This window comes from Pelobates fuscus, chromosome 6, assembly GCF_036172605.1.
Source record: "Pelobates fuscus isolate aPelFus1 chromosome 6, aPelFus1.pri, whole genome shotgun sequence".
In the NCBI taxonomy this organism is placed as follows: Eukaryota; Metazoa; Chordata; class Amphibia; order Anura; family Pelobatidae; genus Pelobates; species Pelobates fuscus.
Window position 1 is genome coordinate 10396670 of NC_086322.1, and position 22127 is coordinate 10418796.

The following is a 22127-nucleotide window of genomic DNA, read 5'->3' on the forward strand; positions in this document are numbered from 1 at the left end:
GCACGCTATAGAGACTCCAGATATGATTGGCAATGTGCACTGGAACAGTTCTGCAGAGCACACACTGTAGGCCTGACACACCGCTTGAAGACAAGTAACTGCTATTCAATCTATAACAGTGAAAAACAAATTTTGGTTTTAAAAGCACGCTATAGAGACACCAGATATGATTGGCAATGTACACTGGAACAGTTCTGCAGAGCACAAGCTGAAGGAAGGACTGACAGAGCCGCTTGAAGGACACTGACTGGCTGCTATTAGCTTACACTGGAAACCTTTTTTCTTTGTAAAAGAACGCTATAGAGACACCAGATATGATTGGCAATGTGCACTTGAACAGTTCTGCAGAGCACACACTGTAGGCCTGACACACCCGCTTGAAGACAACTAACTGCTATTCAATCTATAACAGTGAAAAACAAATTTTGGTTTTAAAAGCACGCTATAGAGACACCAGATATGATTGGCAATGTGCACTGGAACAGTTCTGGAGAGCACACGCTGAAGGAAGACCTGACAGAGCCGCTTGAAGGACACTGACTGGCTGCTATTAGCTTACACTGGAAACCTTTTTTCTTTGTAAAAGCACGCTAAAGAGACACCAGATATGATTGGCAACTGTCAAAGCACGCTGGCAGTGTTGTGCAGGGCACACGCTGAAGGAAGGCCTGACAGAGCCGCTTGAAGGACACTGACTGGCTGCTATTAGCTTACACTGAAAACCTTTTTTCTTTGTAAAAGCACGCTAAAGAGACACCAGATATGATTGGCAACTGTCAAAGCACGCTGGTACAGGTCTGCAGAGCACACGCTGAAGTAGGCCTGACACCCAGACGCTTGCAGACAACTAACTGCTCTTCTATTACAGTGAAAAATAATTATTTATTTTAAATCTAAAGCTTAAGCTATTGTAAAAACAGATATGAGTGGTGGCACTGGGCAAGTGGGCACAGTATCCAATGTGAACCTCACACAGAAGCTGGCAGGCAGGCAACTGCTCTTCTATTACAGTGAAAAAAAATTATTTCTTTTAAATCTAAAGCTTAACCTATTGTAAAAACAGATATGAGTGGTGGCACTGACTGTGCAAATGTGCAAGGCATCCAACCTGACACAGAAGCTGGCAGGCAGGCAACTGCTCTTCTATTACAGTGAAAAAAAAAATATTTCTTTTAAATCTAAAGCTTAACCTATTGTAAAAACAGATATGAGTGGTGGCACTGACTGTGCAAATGGGCAAGACATCCAACCTGACACAGAAGCTGGCAGGCAGGCAACTGCTCTTCTATTACAGTGAAATTTTTTTATTTATTTTAAATCTAAAGCTTAACCTATTGTAAAAACAGATATGAGTGGTGGCACTGACTGTGCAAATGGGCAAGACATCCAACCTGACACAGAAGCTGGCAGGCAGGCAACTGCTCTTCTATTACAGTGAAAAAAAATTATTTCTTTTAAATCTAAAGCTTAACCTATTGTAAAAACAGATATGAGTGGTGGCACTGACTGTGCAAATGGGCAAGGCATCCAACCTGACACAGAAGCTGGCAGGCAGGCAACTGCTCTTCTATTACAGTAAAAAAAATATTTCTTTTAAATCTAAAGCTTAACCTATTGTGACCCCAGATATGAGTGGTGGCACTGGGCAAGTGGGCACAGTATCCAATGTGAACCTCACACAGAAGCTGGCAGGCAGGCACCTGCAATTACATTACACAGGAAAAAAAAAAAAAAAAAAAGCAGCCTGATGTTCTAGCCCTAAAAAGGGCTTTTTGGGGTGCTGTCCTTACAGCAGAGATCAGATGAGTCCTTCAGGATTGTAGTGGACACTGAATACCCTAGCCTAGCTATCAATTTCCCTATCTAATCAGCAGCAGCTAAACTTTCCCTCCTCTCACTAAGCATGCAGCTTCAGAATGAATCGAAAATGGATGCTGGGAGGGAGGTTGGAGGGTGTGGAAGGGAGGGAGTGCTGCTGATTGGCTGGAATGTGTCTGCTGACCGAGAGGCACAGGATCAAAGTTTGCCCAATGATGACGAATAGGGGGCGGATCGAACTGCGCATGTGTCCGCCCGCCACGGCGAACGCGAACACGCTAAGTTCGCCAGGAACTGTTCGCCGGCGGACAGTTCGGTACATCACTAGTTCAGATATGTTTCCTGAACCTCTAGAAAATTGTGGGACAGTCTCTTTAAGGAATTGAATAACTTTTGGCGTTTCATAAACAGGCATGGTTGATTTACGTTCGTTTCTACTTTCCTTTCTTTTTGGTAAACGTCTATGCGATCTGACTGCCGAAGAGGAATTAGATCCGTATAACATTGCAGCAGATGGCATATCAGTCACATGGCCTTCAGAGTGGACAGTGCAATCACTTTCACTCCCATCACTCTGAGCTTCTCGTTCACTGTCACAATTCTGATCAGCATCAGAGTTCTGCCAGTGTACAGAACCATGTCTGTTTTCATTCCTATCACCTTGAACCTGATTCCCTCTGTCAAGTTTGGCCAAGACAGTATTTTCAAACTGTTCTGCCCAAGATTGCCAGGATTGCTTGGTAATGTCACGAGACGGGGAATCTTGTTCCACAAGTGATTTTTCTGAATTACTCACATCTTTACTTTGAGACTGTTTTATGAAAACCTGGTCTGGTGTGGGAAAATCATAATAAGGAGGGGATTTACAGATAGTCCTTTCTTGCATTTTTGTGCAACTTTTGGCCCACAATGATGACTACTAACCTCACTGTCTGATTTCTGACTCTCCTTTTCATACTCATCCAATTGCGTTTTAAGCTGATTTATTGCCTGTGCATATTTATCCGTCAAAGCTTTCAGTTCTTTTTCATGATCAGCCTGACGGGTTTCATGCTCAGCAAGTAAATCTTTCCCAAGTAAAGTATTTCCCATTTTGAATGCCCAGATCGTCACTGTATTTGTCCAATCTGGCATTCAGTGCCTTGTTTTCATCTAACGCCTTAAGGAGTCCTGTCATAAAGAAAGTCCAAGAGTGTATGATGAATGCTATTTTTTTTCCTATGTTAATTTGTCCACCAATTGCTTAAAGATGTGCTATTATGGGTGAATCACTTAAAATGTTTTTTTAGCTTCCCATTCTATGCCCTTCAACTAATCTTCATAGCATAAATCATTCTTCATATGTTTATGAATATGGACAAGAGTATGTATTCTTAGGTTTTCAATGATTTCAGCATTGTCTGATACAGATGGATCGCTGGCCATATTTCTATACACTGATTTAATCTCAATACAAAACTCTTTTCTATATCAAGATTAATATTGCATGAATTACACAAATAGCAACACCTCAGAATTATTGTATGGAATATAATTTCAACTTAATGATCTCAGCAGTGTGCCTCCAATTTGTGGGGATATTTATGGGATAATAATATTATACAGTTGATAATTGCCCACTATTTCAATTCTCTTAGATCTTAGAGATCGTTATCATGTAAGTGAAATGTATTCCATACAAATAAAATCACAATTTGTTATAAAAATAGATATAATTTATTGTGACAAATAAAATAATAATAATATTAGGCAGCATGCATGATAATAATCAGTGAATATTTAGTATAACGTTGTATACAATGGCAATGTTAAAACAATTCAATGGCTAACAGCATCAACTGATTTATGAGGGTACTTCACAGACTCAGAAAGCTAAACTTCCAGGGTAAAGCCATAAAACCTTTGGTAACAGTTAGATCAACTGAGTAACCCTTTCAATGCTAGCTAGATCCTTCTAGGCATATAATATCCTATGCTCATTTAATTTTCAATTAAAATAACATTCAAACCAGCTCATTAATCATTTCCTGGTACCATCCAATAAGAATAATTTACCAGATTTTTACAAAAGCCGAATTTAACTCTACCTAAGATATCTTATCTTATTTCAGAGCAAATCAACACACCTGGATAAAAACAGTGGTATGCTAACACGTGATAATATCACATTAATATATAATTATTCTTAATTTCACCTGCAGAATGGAATGTTTATAACTATATATGCTTTAGTTAACTAAGATTTTTAAATATTGAAATCTGACCGTGATTTATCTATGCATGTATCCTGCTATTAATAGATTTTATTTAATTTAGATTAATTAAATAAAACCAGCATAATTACCAGTTGTGATGTAGATGCTCTAATCAGATGCTCTTAGGTAGTCCCAGGAACTTAAATGCGAGTATGATTGGTTGTACGGAGGTGTGTAAGTAATAGAGAAAATTTATGTTGGTTAGAAAGTAATGGTAAAATTCTAAGTGTCAAGGAGTGTTTCTTGAGTTGTGTCCAAGAGAGTTTGAGAGTTGAGTGTTGAGAGTTGAGTCCCAGAGTGTCCTGAATATCTGTCCTGGATCTCTCTGAATGTCCGAATCTGAATGCCCAAACTAACCTCTCTCTTCCCTTTGTCCTAACTTTTTAAAGGGAAAGATTCTCTGTACGTCATTAGCTGGTAGAACCAATAGGATATTGAAGGTGTGGTCAACCTGCAGATCGCAATTTAGATAATTGGTCCATAGAGGGCGAATTTGCCTAATTAAACTTTACCTTTCCAGGAAAGAGTTAACTTTTCCTGATGACGATTTTGACGTCATTTGGCTTATCTAAAATGACTAAAATAACTTAAATTTGCTGCCAGTTCAAAGTGTTTGCCTCAGTCTTTGTGGCAACGATTTTGATTGTAATTTTAAGGATTGACATGTCTAAACTCAATTTCACCCTTTACGTACAATGGGACCTTGTAAAATGTAGAAAGTAAAATTAATTATTTAGTCTTCTCTGTCACTAGTGTCTGTGTTTAAAATTATTTCTATTCCATTAACATTTAAACAGAGCATTCCATCCCCCTGCTTCATTGTTTATCACTTGGCTTGTTTACATAATGCATTCCTTAGCTCAGGCTAGTGGCTAGTTACAGAAAGGAAATAAACTTTGTTTCTGTCTTGCCTGAAATCCAATATGGAGTCCGCTCTGTTCTGAGTCTGTCGATTTAAATATCCTGACAGTGGGAAGGCCGAAGTTACGCTGCAGCACAGACAGGCGAGCAGCAGCAGGGTGACAACGCCAAATGTACGCACAGCCGCTACAGTGAATGTCACATTCTGTTCCAAGTTGTGGATCAGACTGGTGATGACTTCTGGTATCCAGTACTCTTTTAACTGAAGCTGCATCAGGGTCCTGGTATGTGGCCGCAGAAACGTTGGTGCTTAACACCAGGGGGCGTGCGGTTACCCTGCACCAGACTCTGCTAATCCATTCCACACTGTGACTCCTAACTTCAACATCAGGCATACTGGGTCCCGGTCGTCCGACCGCCGCCCAGACAGTGTCTGAGTCCTGGTCACCGGACTGCCTACCGGGTTTGCTCAGGTCTATTATGGATCCTTTGATCGCTACATGTATTACTTGGATAACTGGTAATTCTCGATCTAATACATGCCAACGAGCGCTAGGGGACGGCCGCTCCGCTTTTGCACCCTGCTCCCTCTTATGCTGTGCTGGTGCCTCTGTGCGACCAGCGCCTCTTCCTCCAAACTGCACACGTCACTCGCATGACCTTGATTCCATGTGGGGTGTAGTCTAATCTTCCACCCACTCCTCAACCCTGCCCTCCTTGCCGGTACGCACACTGCAGAAAGCCACAGCAGTTGGCACCTGTGTTTTTCCAGGATGTAAAGTCTGCAAAGGACATATGGAAATTGTTTTAGAATTTCCTCCAGGCAACAGTTTTCCCTATAAACTGACCTCTCAGTATGACATGTGAGGGTATTGCCCCTGAATTACACTATTGTTTAAGAACCTCTTAGCTATTGATAACTGGTTTAAATATAGCAGCTTGTTATCTGGTAGTTTGTAGTGTAGAACATATCAATCTGTTTTCTATCACTTAGATCTGTGTAACAAGTGTTGTAGCTTTGAAACAATATTACAAATGACCGATGTAGTAAATTCAAATCAAAGTTATGCTTCGATTTGACTCTCAGATATGAAGTGAACACCCCATATATATACTATTTAGCACCAAAAAAAAAAAAATTACTTTTTAAAACTCAAATGTATGCAGCAGATTAGCAGCAAAACAATTAGAATTTATACAACTGCGCTGTAACCGCACTATTTGACGCTTCTATTTGACTCTCAGATATGAAGAGCAGGCCCCAAAATGTACTATTTAGCAGATTAGCACCCAGAAATTAAGAATGTTTACAATTGCGCTGTAAGCACACTATTAGACGCTTCTATTTGACTCTCAGATATGAAGAACAGGCCCAAAAATGTACTATTTAGCAGTTCAGTGCCAAAACAATTAGAATGTTTACAATTGCGCTGTAACCTCAGTATTAGACGCTTCTATTTGACTCTCAGATATGAAGAGCAGGCCCCAAAATTTACTATTTAGCAGATTAGCACCCAGAAAATTTGAATTTTTACAACTGCGCTGTAAGCACAACCTTATACGCTTCTAATTGACTCTCAGATATGAAGAGCACAACCCAAATGTACTATTTAGCAGATTAGCACCAAAACAATTAAAATGTTTACAATTGCAATGTAAACACAGTATTTGACGCTTCTATTTGACTCTCAGATATGAAGAACAGGCCCCAAAATTTACTATTTAGCAGATTAGCACCCAGAAAGTAAGAATGTTTACCACTGCACTGTAAGCACTCTATTAGACGCTTCGATTTGACTCTCAGATATGAAGTGTACTATTTAGCACCAAAAAAATTTTTACTTTTTTTTTATTTTTTTATTCTTGACATTGAATATCATAAAAGGCAGGCACATTCTTTTATCTGCTAAATTAAACAAAAAACTAAAACTTGCATCACTGTGGGAGCTAATAAAAGAAAGGGAAATTCAAGCCGTGTTGTGAGGAATGGTGAGGAATAAGGATGGCATTAGTCAGAGTCCCGCACATGTGGATCACCCTACCCCCACCCTCACCACGGTAGCCCCACTCACCGATGTTCAGCTTTATGCTGATGACCACTCCTCTGGGTCCAGGTCTCCCACAGAGCCAGTGTGTGTCGAGTGCTGCCCTTGTTCTCCCTGTTGCTGCCGGCTGCGTCCCGATAGGTGATGGTGTGGTGGCCCCCCTGATGATATGTGGTAGGTACCTGAGCACTTCTCCTTAGAGCTCTCAGCCCACGAGCGTGGTGGTAGCCGGTCCTGCAGCGTTGAGGCTGGTGATCAGGGATTCCTCCCCTGTGTTTCCTGACGCCGGTGCGTGTGCGTTTTTTTTGTCGGGCTGTGCTTCTTCGTATAGCGGTCAGTTGGGGGGTGCTTCGACGCTGTGCTTTCCCTTGTTGATGGTGGTGGCGTTGCGATGTGCGGGCGCTCCACCTCCTGTTCCCCTCCTGCACTTCTCTGCACTGCATCGAGCTGTGTACAGTTCTCCCACTTCGGGTTGTCTCCAGAAGGTGAGCCTTTAGTTGGGCCAAGAAGCGGTCGATGGTTGGCAGGTAAGCGGAGGCCTGCTGCTGAAGTTTATGCCCAGTGAGTCTGCTTGGCATTTTGAGGGCCTGTGTAGCGGTTGGGGTCTGTGTTGAGCAAGCAGCTTGGTTCCAGGCTGTGTACAGGGGGCAGGTTGGTGGGGACCGGGATAACCCCCGCCGGTCCGGGAGGGGGGTAGTGTTAGGTGGGGACCTCCCGATCTTCCTCTGCGCCGGGGGAGCGGCCGTCTCCCCACGGCTCCAGCTCGAGTAGGCCGCAATTCTCAGGTCGGGCAAGCCGGTTAGGGAGGTGCACGGGACGGGCACCCCCGGATGCAGCATCGACCCGTGAACAAGAGAGTTGCTTGCAGGAGACGATTTGAATGGGTGAACCCCCAAATTCGGGCCCAGACGCGGGAACTCTTGCTGAGCACTTCTGGTCCGCATGGCAGTCAAGCTCCGCCCACCCATAAATTTACTTTTTAAAACTCCAATGTAAGCAGCAGATTACCAGCAAAACAAATAGAATTTTTACAACTGCCCTGTAAGCACACTATTAGACACTTCTATTTGACTCTCAGATATGAAGTGCAGGCCCCAAAATGTACTATTTAGCAGTTTAGCACCAAAACAATTAGAATGTTTACAATTGCGCTGTAACCGCAGTATCAGACACTTCTATTTGACTCTCAGATATGAAGAGCAGGCCCCAAAATTTACTATTTAGCAGTTTAGCACCCAGAAAATAAGAATGTTTACCACTGCACTGTAAGCACACCATTTGACGCTTCAATTTGACTCTCAGATATGAAGTGCACCGCAGGCCGCAAATGTATTAGTTAGCAGATTAGCAGCAAAACAATTCGAATTTTTACAACTGCACTGTAAGCACACTATTAGACGCTTCGATTTGACTCTCAGATATGAAGAGCAGGCCACTAAAATACTATTTAGCAGTTTAGCAACCAAATAATTTTAAGTTTTAAAACTGCAATGTGACAACAGTATTTGACGTTTCTATTTGATTCTCAGATGTGAAGTGCACCCTACTAATGTACTATCCCACTAATGTACTATTTAGCACTAGTGATGTCGCGAACCCGAAATTTTCGGTTCGCGAATGGCGAACGCGAACTTCCTCAAATGTTCGCGAACCGGCGAACCGGGCGAACCGCCATTGACTTCAATGGGCAGGCAAATTTTAAAACCAACAGGGACTCTTTCTGGCCACAAAAGTGATGGAAAAGTTATTTCAAGGGGACTAACACCTGGACTGTGGCATGCCGGAGGGGGATCCATGGCAAAACTCCCATGGAAAATTACACAGTTGATGCAGAGTCTGGTTTTAATCCATAAAGGGCAGAAATCACCTAACATTCCTAAATCACAATGGATATGGATTGACACCTGACATATGACATATTGACACCTTGACATATGGATTGACACCTGTCTTCAGAGCCCCTGATGCACACGGACACAGAGCAGAATAGAGACTGTTCCCCTTACATATGGTCACTTGGCAGGTATGGATTGACACCGGTCCTCAAAGCCCCTGATACACACTGACACAGAACAGAATAGGGACTGTTCCCCCTACATAGGGTCACTTGGCAGATATGGCGTGGTCGTGGGAGGAGGAGGAGGATGACTTTCACCTCTTCCCCTGTTAGATTCCTGTTGTGCTGTGACATCACCCTTATACGCTGTGTAAAGCATACTTTTTAATTTATTTTGCAAATGCTGCATCCTTTCCGACTTGTATTTCGGTAACATTTCCGCCACTGTCTGCTTATACCGGGGGTCTAGTAGCATGGACACCCAGCACAGGTCGTTCTTGTGACGAACCCTGCTGCATAGACCTGTATTGCTGGTTTGTCTGTTTTCATTGGATTCGTGGATTTCCTGTCCGTACGCTGTTGTTCGTACGTTTTCTAAAGTACCGATTGAAACTACCGAACATCGGCCACCCAGGAGAGGAGTGTGCGGCTCATTAACACCTTGACCACAAATTAGAACGTGTGGTTAACCGCAAACACCTCTCCATTCCATTTCGTACGGGTGGTCGTCGTTCGTATGCCGAACACAAGGCGATTTTGGACACGAGGCGAATCAGCGGTGTTCGGTGCAAAACCCATGGATCTAAAAACGGACTCTTTATCTACCGAACACCGCTGGAGACGGCCGTCTCCCCTTCTATTCCCTTGGAGGCATACGAACACTGTTCCGTTCGGGAGTTTCTTTCATCCGTATGAACTTACCCAGATAGCCGTCCCATGGAGTCATTCGTATACCGAAGGACTTATGAGAGACTTTGACTCCATGGCGATTGGACTGTGTACATCGGACCTGAGCGCTATTCGGTAGGAATATGCCCTCAGATCCAGGCTATCTGGGGATACGTTGCACGAACACTATATATTCGGTACTTCTGATTTTATGTATTTTATTGCATTTTTTGTGTTTGGTTTTAAAATGGCGATGGTCCTATCCTCGGAGTTAATTAGGTTTCTCCCTAATTATCTCCAGGATAGGAACAGATGTATTATGGGTAAAATGGGAAGGGCTTGTGTTATAGCCACTGTGATTGGCTACTGTTTAATATATTTTACAGTCTTCCACCAGGTCCCCTAGGGGAGTGTCTACCTGGTGGAGACCTGCATAAATACTGGGCAGGTAGCCCCCATTAAACACATTCTGCTTGACCTTCAAAACGGAGCTTTGTCTCGTTTGTGGAGGGATTGACTATTGGGACAGCGCTTTCGTTTATTTCTAGCTGTGGAAGGATTTTGGATGGATTGCTGATCGGGAGTTACCGCATTCGTATGCTCCGTTCGGGAGTTTTATGATCGGTTATACTGGAATTGCATTTCTGGAGAAAGGGGATTATCGACTAAACGGCGGCTTCACTCTCCAGGCGGTGAGTGTCGTAACAGTTCTCCTTCAGCCTTTTTATACGAGGGTCCCTCAACAGGCACGACAGAATGAAAGACCCCATTTGCACAAGGTTGGATGCCGTGCTACTCATTTCCCGTTCCTCCTCCTCACACAGAGCAGAATAGAGACTGTTCCCCCTACATAGGGTCACTTGGCAGATATGGATTGACACCTATCCTAAGGATCCCTGATACACACTGACACAGAGCAGAATAGGGACTGTTCCCCCTACATAGGGTCACTTGGCAGATATGGATTGACAACTGTCCTCAAAACCCCTGATACACACTGACACAGAGCAGAATAGGGACTGTTCCCCCTACATAGGGCCACTTGGCAGATATGGATTGACACCTATCCTAAGGATCCCTGATACACACTGACACAGAGCAGAATAGGGACTGTTCCCCCTACATAGGGTCACTTGGCAGATATGGATTGACACCTGTCCTCAGGGACCCTGATACACACTGACACAGAGCAGAATAGGGACTGTTCCTCCTACATAGAGTCACTTGGCAGATATGGATTGACACCTATCCTAAGGATCCCTGATACACACTGACACAGAGCAGAATAGGGACTGTTCCTCCTACATAGGGCCACTTGGCAGATATGGATTGACACCTATCCTAAGGATCTCTGATACACACTGACACAGAGCAGAATAGGGACTGTTCCTCCTACATAGGGTCACTTGGCAGATATGGATTGACACCTGTCCTCAGGGACCCTGATACACACTGACACAGAGCAGAATAGGGACTGTTCCTCCTACATAGGGTCACTTGGCAGATATGGATTGACACCTGTCCTCAGGGACCCTGATACACACTGACACAGAGCAGAATAGGGACTGTTCCCCCTACATAGGGTCACTTGGCAGATATGGATTGACACCTGTCCTCAGGGACCCTGATACACACTGACACAGAGCAGAATAGGGACTGTTCCCCCTACATAGGGTCACTTGGCAGATATGGATTGACACCTGTCCTAAGGATCCCTGTATTGGTGAACATTGTCGCCCAAACTAATTTATATGCCCATCAATTCTGAGCTACAAATCCAGACTCTTTTTTGGCAAAGATACACACTGTGCCAGAATTTAAAAGATTCTGGGCATTGACTATGCTGATGGGCATCATGAAGAAGCCCTCCATCCGCTCCTACTGGAGCAGTAGCCCCATCTGCTCTACCCCCATTTACTCCCAATGTATGTCGAGGAAGAGGTATGAAATGATTCTGCATTTCATGCACTTCAGCGACAACAGCCTGTGTCCCCCTAGGGAGCATCCCCAGTTTGACAGGCTGTATAAAATCCGCCCCCTGATTACCCACTTTGCTGCCAGGTTTGCAGAGGCTTATACACCTGGAAGGAATATATGCGTGGATGAATCCCTGATGAAGTATAAGGGAAGGCTGGGATTCAAGCAGTATGTTCCTTCCAAGTGCTCTAGGTATGGTGTAAAGATGTATAAGCTCTGTGATAGCGAGACTGTGTATACTCAGGCCTTCCGGGTGTACGAGGGAAAGGATATCCACCTTGACCCTCCAGGTTGCCCAGAACATATGGGAACCAGTGGCAAGATTGTCTGGGACCTGATATTCCCCCTGATGAACAAAGGGTACTGTAGCGGAACCCTATTGTGGCTGTCCTCCCTGTATTGTGGATTGCCCTCATCTACCCTACCCTGGCCCTAAAGACAAACACTGTGCCTGGCCCTTGGATTACCTCAGGGCAGTGGTGCTACTTCAAATGGGCACTTCGGATACCGTCGAAGTGCCGAAGTAACCGTCGAAGCTGTCGAAGTCGTCGAAGTGCACGGCATCGAACAAAGGACCACGTGGCGGCGCCCATTTTAACTCCGAACATCGCCGACCCGTACCATCGACTCCACTTCGACACTTCAACTAACGTCGAAGTACCGGCCGCACTTCGAACGGGACTTAGACATTTTTATGCCAGGAATTGACCGACCGCACAGCTCAAATCTATGGAACTATTTTGGGCAGGAAAATGTGTGTGCAGTCGGTCATAAAGGGACCTCCAGCTAACTTTTGATCTGCTGGAGGGATTGGGACGATTTTTGAGAGGATTACTAATTAAAGGCTGCTGATTCTGAAAATGCGTTTTATGTTTGTAGCACAAATATTATAGAAGTTATGAATATGGTGTAAAAGTTATGTTTGAAACTGTACAATAATGGGATTATGTGTCACACTAAGGGGAGGGGATGTGTGGGGTGTACCCAAGATACCATTGGTTGTTTTATGCCTCCCCCTGGGTGTGGCTTGTCTGTGTACAGTTGTAATAAAAGGCAGGCTGGATGTACCAGCCAGCAGTTCTGTTCCTGAAACTGTGTGTCGTCCAGTTATTGGGATTGCTGTAGGGATATCGCTGTGTTACTTTGCCTGCTGGAAACTCTGCCTATGGATTTACTATTGCCTTGTTCCTGAGCCTTCCTGGGATCGTCAGTGGAGAATAGCTGTGGGATATCAGCTCTCCGCTACAGGTACCACTTGTATACTGACAATTTTTATACAAGTGTCCCTTTGTTCAAGCTACTGTACTGTTTTGATACAGTAGCTTGCGGCACAATTAAAAAGAACAGCACAGGTTTCCCAGGACAACTTGCACGCACCCAGCTACGAAGGGGGGAGACCTCAACTCTGCGCCAAGAGGAGCTGTTGGCAGTTAAGTACAGAGACAAGAAGGATGTCCTGTAAGCCTGTGTACTTATGCCCAAAGCATTGTACGATCAGATTACACACATGTGCCATGCACGGCACATGTGTCAACTTGCCCAACTTCAATGCCGCCAACAAATTTGTTCCGTTGTCACAAACCACTTTGCCGATCTCCAGTTGCTGCGGAGTCAGCCACTTTTCCACCTGTGCGTTCAGGGCAGACAGGAGTGCTTGTGACTCTCTGCTTTCAAGCAAGTCAAACACAAGACGGCGTGACACTGCCGTATCCAGGATGTGGAATAGTACCTGGGGAGCTGGGGGGGTGCCGTTGATGTGGAGCAAGACGCAGCAGCAGAAGAGGACTCAGCCGAGGAGGTTATGGAAGAGGATGGAGAAGGAGGAGTAGAGGAGGTGGCAGCAGGCCTGCCTGCAAGTCGTGGCGGTGTCACCAACTCCTCTGCAGAGCCACGCATTCCATGCTTGGCAGCCGTCAGCAGGTTTACCCAATGCACAGTGTAGGTGATATACCTTCCCTGACCATGCTTTGCAGACCAGGTATCAGTGGTCAGATGGACCCTTGCCCCAACACTGTGTGCCAGACAAGCCATTACTTCCTTTTGCACAATCGAATCCAGGTTGGGGATTGCCTTTTGTGAAAAGAAATTTCGGCCGGGTACCTTCCACAGCGGTGTCCCAATAGCTACAAATTTTTTGAACGCCTCAGACTCCACCAGCTTGTATGGTAAAAGCTGGCGGGCTAATAGTACAGACAAGCCAGCTGTCAGACGCCGGGCAAGGGGGTGACTTTCTGACATTGGCTTCTTACGCTCAAACATGTCCTTGACAGACACCTGACTGTGGGCAGATGAGCAGGCCTGACACAGACGCTTGGAGACAACTAACTGCTATTCAATCTATAACAGTGAAAAATGTTTTTTGTTTTTAAATGCAAGCTATTGGGACACCGTTCAAGCTGCTCGTTCAAGCTGCTCTGGTTCCTTGATGAGCCAGCTGCCCGTGAGTTAACATGTCCCGTGGAGAAGCACTCTGTCCTGTAAAGCCTCACCCCAAAAAATTTCAATAAATAACAGCACTTGGAGTGGTGAGTTTAGTATTGTTCTGATCAGTTTAATACCTTCCGCGTCTCCTATCAGTGCACGTGTATATGGCAGCCATTTTAGGAACTGCACACCTGGGACCTGAGCAAGGTCACCTCTTTCAACAGGCGACACGATTTGGCCATGTAAAACTATCCTGGATATTATGTACAATTTCTATGGATATGGCAGTGATTTCTGTAACAGGGAGATGGAAGAAGATGCTTGGTCGGTCCTCTTACTTGAAATTTGGGGCACTGCGCGGGCAAGCTAATGTGCCACCAGATAGGAGTGGTGAGTTTAGTATTGTTCATATCAGTTTAATACCTTCCGCGTCTCCTATCAGTGGACGTGTATATGGCAGTCATTTTAGGAACCGCACACCTGGGAGGCATGGCATAAGGATTTGAGTACAGTCTTCTCAGAAGAACAATGGAACCAAGCCTTCATAGCCCATAAAGGTAGATCCAGATGCGCATCCCACCTAGAGCTAATGCGCAAGATACAATATAGGTGGTACTTGGTACCGACTAGACTAGCGACCATATATCCCAACACCTTGAGACTTTGCTGGAGTTGTTTAATAGAGTAGGGCACAATGTTCCACATCTGGAGGATACTGGAAGGCAGTTGAGGGGGTGATACAAGGGGCACTGGTCACGAGAACCAACCTGAGACCAGAAAATGCCCTACTCTTCATCTCGATTGACCCATTCCCAAAAGCACATGCCGACCTAACATATCATATTTTGATTGCTGCCAACTTATTAATAGCCAGAGGGTGGAAACAACAACAGCCACCGGAGAGATCTAGCCTTCTCCAACAGATCTCCCTAAACCTAGCATATGAAACAAAAACCTGCTAGCGGCTACACCCCCCACACCACATAGTGGAAGCCAGGAACATATGGGAGGCGTATCTGAGGAAGGAGGAGGAGGGGGTCGTGTTAGAACAATAACATATATCATATATATATATATATATATATATATATATATATATATATATACACGAAGGATGAATAGTACCACTCCTAAGACCTAAGTGCTCTGACGCAGAGAGTCAACGACTCCAAACACCATGGTACAACAGCCAACATTGAGGTATACCAAGCTGAGGTTAAACAATCTACAGGGCATAATGGAACAAACACCCACATTGTACATAGTTAAGTAGTTAGATAAGGGAATAGACCCGGTGACCCGGTGTTAACTAAGAAGGAGACAAAGGGAGATGAGGGGCTTCCGATGTCTATTTCCCCCGTTCTTCTTCCCCTACCGTAGCCTGTCCCCAGGTTTACCCCTTCCCATACCCCGGACCAAACCCAGGTTTAGGAGAGAAAGACAACCCTGACATGGTACTAGACCGAAGGCACAAGGGCAGCGGAAAAACTCCCACGAGAATGAATAACCAGTTTGCTCTTGAATGTATAAGATGTGAATAAGATCGATGTACCTTAACCGCTTACCCTCCCTTTTTTTCCTTTCTGTATTCCGAACAAGTTCTCTGATAAAATAAAAATTGTCAGATTCAAGTTCTTGTGCCCCACAGTTCAAATTAACATTCAAATGACAATTCATGACAGATCACACAAGTGAATAGCCCTGCCAATGTCGTCTCAGATTTTTTTTGTTATCTAAGAAGAAATAGAAATGCAAGAGCAGAATATAGACTGTTCCCCGTCCTCAGCGACCATGATACACACTGACACAGAGCAAAATAGGGACTGTTCCACCTACATAGGGTCACTATGTTCCTTTTTTTGGTTTGGTTTTTGAAGCCACAGTGCTGCACCAGTGGGCCTAAAAATTAGGCATGTACACGTGCCTGAAAAATTTGGTATTGTTGCAGCCGCTGCTGTAGCAGCGGCCAGAAAAATTGATGTTTGTTTCACAGGCAGAAAGTGCCCTAAAACATGGCGGCTTGAACCCTAGTTGGTGGCGGATAAGTCACGCAAGTCAACCGGCATTCAGAGCTAAAATACAGCAGCGTGTGGACCATTTTTAGCCCAAGGCAGCTCATCTCATCAGGCCTTTTTTAATCTAATGTATCGCCCAGTGTCAGTCCCTTCGGGATCCATCCCTCATTCATCTTAATAAAGGTGAGGTAATCTAGACTTTTTTGACCTAGGCGACTTCTCTTCTCAGTGACAATACCTCCTGCTGCACTGAAGGTCCTTTCTGACAGGACACTTGAAGCAGGGCAGGCCAGACGTTCTATCGCAAATTGGGATAGCTCAGGCCACAGGTCAAGCCTGCACACCCAGTAGTCAAGGGGTTCATCGCTCCTCAGAGTGTCAATATCTGCAGTTAATGCAAGGTAGTCTGCTACCTGTCGGTCGAGTCGCTCTCTGAGGGTGGATCCAGAAGGGCTGTGGCGATGCGTAGGACTTAAAAAGGTCCGCATGTCCTCCATCAACAACACGTCTTTAAAGCGTCCTGTCCTTGCCGGCGTGGTCGTGGGAGGAGGAGGATGATTTCCACCTCTTCCCCTGTTAGATTCCCGTTGTGCTGTGACATCACCCTTATACGCTGTGTAAAGCATACTTTTTAATTTATTTTGCAAATGCTGCATCCTTTCCTTGTTGGAATTCGGTAACATTTCCGCCACTTTCTGCTTATACTGGGGGTCTAGTAGCGTGGACACCCAGTACAGGTCTGTTACGAAAGCCGTATTTTCCTATGTGCCTTTTGGTGCTATTTGCACCTTTCTGACTTATTTACAGCCGTTCGTATGGTTCAGCACGAATCCTTTATGTAAACGTATAGGTGGCCGCCATTTCGGGACTTTGCACGTGTTCGCGGCCATCTTACGTACGACCAGCGGTGTTTGCCCACAACCATCTGGAACTAAAAACGGAGACGCAAACAGGCGAACACCGCTGAGACCTCCAGGATAGCCTAACTTCGTGCTGGACCTACCCTTCGCATGGGGAATACAGCGACCCCCGGAATAACTATGGATGGCAAGGGGTTCATGGAGTTTTACCGCAGGAACGGAGACCGACCGCAAGGCCTAAACGTATGGAACTATTTTCGGCTAAAAAGTCTGTGCGGTCGGTCCAAACTTTGGAAACCCATAACTCCCGAACCGTTCATCCGAACGGGCCAGTTTTTGGATATGTTGCTCCCCTGAACGAGGTCTATCCAGTGGTGCAGGATAAGGGTGTACCCTCTGGTTTTGGGGTACATCCAGAATGTGGGTGAAAATGTGTGTAACATAATTGTCTTAACTGTTTATCTGAGGGGAGGGGACATGTGGGTTGCTCCCAATATGTGATTGGTTATTTTATGCCTCCCCTTGGGAGTGTCCCTTTTGTATGTAACCACAAAAAAAAGCAGGCTGGGCACCCCAGTCCTGAGTTCTTGTTTGACCCTCAAATCGCAGCCTTGACTCGTTTTATGGGCAAAAAGGGGATCCTAGCTGTGCTATAGCTAGTGGGATTATTCTACATTTACAGGACTCGTATGGAATACTATGGAAAGTAGCTCCTACCCTCTCCAGCAATAGGAATCCAGACTACTAAGCAGTCCAACTCTCAGCAAGACTAAGGGTAACCGTAACAAGGTCGTTCTCCTTCAGCCTTTTTATACGAGGGTCCCTCAACAGGCACGACAGCATGAAAGACCCCATTTGCACAATGTTGGATGCCGAGCTACTCATTTCACGTTCCTCCTCCTCACTGATGTCAATGAAGGTATCTTCTTCCCCCTAGCCACACACAACACCACGGGTACCAGATAGGTGACAACGAGCACCCTGGGATGCCTGTTGTGGTTGGTCTTCCTCCTCCTCCTCCTCAAAGCCACATTCATCCTCTGACTCCTCTTCCTCACAATCCTCTTCCAGTGTTGCCGCAGGTCCAGCAAGCGATGCTGATAAGGCTATTTCTGGTGGTGATGGTGACCACAACTCTTCTTCTTCCTCTTCACGCTCATCTATGGCCTGATCCAGCACTCTTTGCAGGGCACGCTCCAGGAAGAAAACAAATGGTATGATGTCGCTGATGGTGCCTTCGGTGCGACTGACTAGGTTTGTCACCTCCTCAAAAGGACGCATGAGCCTACAGGCATTGCGCATGAGCGTCCAGTAATGTGGCAAAAAAATTCCCAGCTCCCCAGAGGCTGTCCTAGCACCCCGTTCATACAAATATTCATTAACAGCTTTTTCTTGTTGGAGCAGGCGGTCGAACATTAGGAGTGTTGAATTCCAACGTGTCGGGCTGTCGCAAATCAAGCGCCTCACTGGAATGTTGTTTCGCCGCTGGATATCGGCAAAGTGAGCCATGGCCGTGTAGGAACGCCTGAAATGGCCACACACCTTCCTGGCCTGCTTCAGGACGTCCTTTAAGCCTGTGTACTTATGCACAAAGCGTTGTACGATCAGATTACACACATGTGCCATGCACGGCACATGTGTCAACTTGCCTAACTTCAATGCCGCTAACAATTTTTTTCCGTTGTCACAAACCACTTTGCCGATATCCAGTTGCTGCGGAGTCAGCCACTTTTCAACCTGTGCGTTCAGGGCGGACAGGAGTGCTTGTCCGGTGTGACTCTCTGCTTTCAAGCAAGTCAACCCCAAGACGGCGTGACACTGCCGTATCCGGGATGTGGAATAGTACCTGGGGAGCTGAGGGGGTGCCGTTGATGTGGAGCAAGACGTAGCAGCAGAAGAGGACTCAGCCGAGGAGGTTATGGAGGAGGATGGAGTAGGAGGAGTAGAGGAGGTGGCAGCAGGACTGCCTGCAAGTCGTGGCGGTGTCACCAACTCCTCTGCAGAGCCACGCATTCCATGCTTGTCAGCAGTCAGCAGGTTTACCCAATGCGCAGTGTAGGTGATATACCTGCCCTGACCATGCTTTGCAGACCAGGTATCAGTGGTCAGATGGACCCTTGCCCCAACACTGTGTGCCAGACATGCCATTACTTCCTTTTGCACAATCGAGTATAGGTTGGGGATTGCCTTTTGTGAAAAGAAATTTCGGCCGGGTACCTTCCACTGCGGTGTCCCAATAGCCACACATGACTGTGGGCAGATGAGCGGGAACTGCTCAAGGTGGGAAACGGAGTGGCGGATGGTTGAGAGGGGGCAAGGAGGACAGCAGTGGTTGATGTCGCTGAAGATGCTGGACCAGGAGGAGGATGGCGGCTTAGAGTAGGCGTGCTGCTTGTACTCATGTGTTGATCCCATAGGCGTTTGTGATGTGAGATCATGTGCCTACGCAATGCAGTTGTACCTAGGTGGGTGTTGGACTTCCCACGACTCAGTTTCTTCTGGCACAGGTTGCAAATGGCATCGCTGTTGTCAGAGGCAGACACACACAAAAAAATCCACACTGCTGAGCTCTGCAATGACGGCATTCTGGTGGTGGACACAGCATGCGTTGATTTGCGTGCTGTCGGGCTGACCCCGGGTGCCGATGCATGCTGTCTGACTGTGCCACTAGCTCCTTGCGATGACACCCCCCCCTGCTTCCAACTCGTCTCCTCCTCCTCTCTGTCTCCCCATCTGAACTTTCGCCCTGTTCTTCTTCTTGCCGAGCGGGCACCCACGTGACATCCATGGACGCATCGTCATCATCAACCGCTTCACTTGTATCTGACAACTCAGAAAAGGAAGCAGCAGCGGGTACAACATCATCATCATCACATCGTACCTCCATGTGTTTAATGCTGCCTGCCTGAGACATATCCCTGTTATCTACATCTTCTGTCAATAATGGTTGTGCATCACTCATTTCTTCAAACGGATGTGTGAATAACTCCTCTGACATACCAAGTAAAGCGTCTGCGTTGCTAGTTTTGGTGGTGGCGGCAGGCGGGTGAGTGGAATCTTGAGAGGTGCCTGAAGCTAAGCTGGAGGAGGATGGTGCGTCAAGGTTCCGAGCGGAGGCTGTAGAAGATTGGGTGTCCTGTGTTAGCCAGTCAACTATGTCCTCAGACCTTTTCAAGTTCAGGGTACGTGGCTTCTGAAAACTGGGCATTATTCTAGGGCAAAAAGGAATCACAGCACCACGACGGCCCCTGCGGGGTGGTCTGCCTCTGCCTGTCATATTTTGGGGGATTAGTGTTACTATGCATGCAAGCTAATGTGAGACCAGATATGAGTGGCAATGTGCACTGGCACCGGTCTGCAGAGCACACACTGTAGGCCTGACAGAGCCGCTTGAAGGACACTGACTGGCTGCTATTAGCTTACACTGGAAACCTTTTTTCTTTGTAAAAGCACGCTATAGAGACACCAGATATGAGTGGCAATGTGCACTGGAACAGTTCTGCAGAGCACACACTGTAGGCCTGACAGAGCCGCTTGAAGGACACTGACTGGCTGCTATTAGCTTACACTGGAAACCTTTTTTCTTTGTAAAAGCACGCTATAGAGACACCAGATATGAGTGGCAATGTGCACTGGCACCGGTCTGCAGAGCACACACTGTAGGCCTGACAGAGCCGCTCGAAGGACACTGACTGGCTGCTATTAGCTTACACTGGAAACCTTTTTTCTTTGTAAAAGCACGCTACAGAGACACCAGATAACTGGCAATGTGCACTGGAACAGTTCTGCAGAGCACACACTGTAGGCCTGACAGAGCTGCTTGAAGGACACTGACTGGCTGCTATTAGCTTACACTGGAAACCTTTTTTCTTTGTAAAAGCACGCTATAGAGACACCAGAAATGAGTGGCAATGTGCACTGGAACAGTTCTGCAGAGCACACACTGTAAGCCTGACAGAGCCGCTTGAAGGACACTGACTGTCTGCTATTAGCTTACACTGGAAATCTTTTTTCTTTGTAAAAGCACGCCATAGAGACACCAGATATGAGTGGCAATGTGCACTGGCATCGGTCTGCAGAGCACACACTGTAGGCCTGACAGAGCCGCTTGAAGGACACTGACTGGCTGCTATTAGCTTACACTGGAAACCTTTTTTCTTTGTAAAAGCACGCTATAGAGACACCAGATATGAGTGGCAATGTGCACTGGAACAGTTCTGCAGAGCACACACTGTAGGCCTGACAGAGCCGCTTGAAGCACATCGACTGGCTGCTATTAGCTTACACTGGAAACCTTTTTTCTTTGTAAAAGCACGCTATAGAGACACCAGATATGAGTGGCAATGTGCACTGGAACAGTTCTGCAGAGCACACACTGTAAGCCTGACAGAGCCGCTTGAAGGACACTGAATGGCTGCTATTAGCTTACACTGGAAACCTTTTTTCTTTGTAAAAGCACGCTATAGAGAAACCAGATATGAGTGGCAATGTGCGCTGGAACAGTTCTGCAGAGCACACACTGTAGGCCTGACAGAGCCGCTTGAAGGACACTGACTGGCTGCTATTAGCTTACACTGGAAACCTTTTTTCTTTGTAAAAGCACGCTACAGAGACACCAGATAACTGGCAATGTGCACTGGAACAGTTCTGCAGAGCACACACTGTAGGCCTGACAGAGCCGCTTGAAGGACACTGACTGGCTGCTATTAGCTTACACTGGAAACCTTTTTTCTTTGTAAAAGCACCCTATAGAGACACCAGATATGAGTGGCAATGTGCACTGGAACAGTTCTGCAGAGCACACACTGTAGGCCTGACAGAGCCGCTTGAAGGACACTGACTGGCTGCTATTAGCTTACACTGGAAACCTTTTTTCTTTGTAAAAGCACGCTACAGAGACACCAGATAACTGGCAATGTGCACTGGAACAGTTCTGCAGAGCACACACTGTAGGCCTGACAGAGCCGCTTGAAGGACACTGACTGGCTGCTATTAGCTTACACTGGAAACCTTTTTTCTTTGTAAAAGCACGCTATAGAGACACCAGATATGAGAGCCAATGTGCACTGGAACAGTTCTGCAGAGCACACACTGTAGGCCTGACAGAGCCGCTTGAAGGAAACTGACTGGCTACTATTAGCTTACAC